The sequence below is a fragment of the Coregonus clupeaformis genome, chromosome 15 (genome assembly GCF_020615455.1).
Source record: "Coregonus clupeaformis isolate EN_2021a chromosome 15, ASM2061545v1, whole genome shotgun sequence".
Lineage (NCBI taxonomy): Eukaryota > Metazoa > Chordata > Actinopteri > Salmoniformes > Salmonidae > Coregonus > Coregonus clupeaformis.
Genome location: NC_059206.1, coordinates 66,576,882 through 66,578,895, shown reverse-complemented (window position 1 = coordinate 66,578,895; position 2,014 = coordinate 66,576,882). Strand labels below are relative to the sequence as shown.

At 41.1% G+C, this 2,014-nt stretch overlaps 1 non-coding gene across 1 annotated transcript; it reads right to left on the bottom strand.

Moving 5' to 3' along the window:
- Positions 1–642: 642 nt before the first annotated feature.
- Positions 643–717, bottom strand: trnaa-ugc. Its single transcript has one exon. It is a non-coding gene; the product is annotated as a tRNA-Ala (tRNA).
- Between the last annotated feature and the right edge of the window lie 1,297 nt (positions 718–2,014).

Below are 2,014 nucleotides of genomic sequence, written 5' to 3'. Positions count from 1 at the left end.
TTCTGTAGGAGACAGCTGATCCATAAGCTGCTCAAACTCTTTGCAGTGAGTGTGAAGGAGATCACTCTGACTGGTAGAAACAGGTTATGAAAAGTCCTTAGGGTCAATGGAAGTTTAGTATGGTCTGCCAGATGCTTTTATTGGTGACCATTTAGATGAGGGGGTGACACGTGTCTCGTCCAATCATCAGCTAGCGAGCATCTGCACCTGCAACTTTAACAAGTTGGAGAGCGATACCATGAGGCATTTCCGCAGCAATGTTTTGCTGATTAGCCTGGATTCTCTGACCGTCAAACTTTGTCATTGTGCGAATTATAATAAAAGGTCCAAATGAAAGGACCCCAATTGTCAAATCTGATCATAGAATTTGTCATATTGTGTATGAAACCTTAAAGGAATACTTCGGGATTTTGGAAATGAAGCCCTTTATCTACTTCCCCAGAGTCAGAACTCATGGATACAATATTTATGTCTCTGCATCCAGTATGAAGGGTTAGAGATAGTTTTGCGCTCCAGTGCTAACTAGCATTAGTGCACTGACTTGAAGTTTATGGTATCTACTAGCATTGACATTTTAGTCATTTAGCAGACACTCTTATCCAGAGTGACTTACAGTTAAGTGAGTGCATACATTTTTCATACTGGCCCCCGTGGGAATCGAACCCACAACCCTGGCGTTGCAAGCGCCATGCTCTACCAACTGAGCTACACGGGGCCTTTACCATAGACTTCCAGTCATTGCGCTAACACTAGTTAGCAATTGAGCTAACGCTAGTTAGCAACTTCCTTCAAACTACACGCAGAGACATAAAAGTGGTATCCGCGAGTTCATTGCCAAAATCCTGAATTATCCCTTTAATTCACTGAAGAGGTGGTCCTCTATCTACCCCCCATTCACAAAGTTGTCAGAATAGTTTTGACAGACACCCCCCCTAAAGGACTTATTAATGGCATGTCTTAGTTGTGCTTTACAATAGTCATGCTGCATTGCTTGCTTGATGACCAGTACATAACCACACTGAACAGCTTAAAAGGTCAAACAAAAATATGTCTACATTTATTTATACAGGGAAAAAATAATTAAAAATAAACAATAAACTAGCAATTAAAAGAACTTGAGCCCTTCTCAGTAGACATACTGATTTTCAGAGGGTTCCCTGTCCTGGAAAGGGGAGAGAGAGAAATAAAAAGAGAGTAGAAGCCGGGGAAAATACATAGGCATGCCATTCATTCAGTTCTCCCTAAAAAAAATGATTATCATCCCAAGGGACGTCCTTGTTAAATAAACAAAAGGATACATACAAATAAAATAAAATGATATTGCGCCTTAAGTGCAAACAATAAATGTAGACGAAAGCATGATCATAATCAGTAATGTCTCGCACACTTTTTTTAAGTTCTCGCATGGCTCCCAATGTGGCAACACTTGGTGCATAACATATTATGACATTTGCGGTTCACTGGATCTCATTTAGCATAATACACCATGACATATGAGCTCTACTGGATCAACATTTCACTGTGGGTCTGTTCTCGGGCAGGCACACGTCACCTTGTATGACAGCTGCCATTTCTTCCAGCCACAGTGCCCTTTCTTTAGAAAGGAGAGGAGGCGCAAGTGTCTGGACTGGATGCCCGGTCAATTCTAGCTCATTGAATCACATAGTGCTGTCATTCCACCTCATTAACTCTGTGTGTGAGAGAGCGTGTGTGCGTTTCATAGAGAGAAAGAGAAAAGAGGGAGAGAGAGATATAAAAAGAAAAAAAAAAAAAAAGCGATATGCTATTGGTCCTTACCAAATTAAACTTGAGCTGTGCTTGCCTACACTGTAATTACATGCAAATAGGTACCTGCCTATGTAACTACAGTACCATGTACAATCTATATACATAAGTATGTGGACACTCCTTCAAATGAGCGGATTCGGCTATTTCAGCCACACCCGTTGCTGACAGGTGAATAAAATTGAGCACACCACCATGCAATCTCCATAGACAAACATTGGCAGTAGAA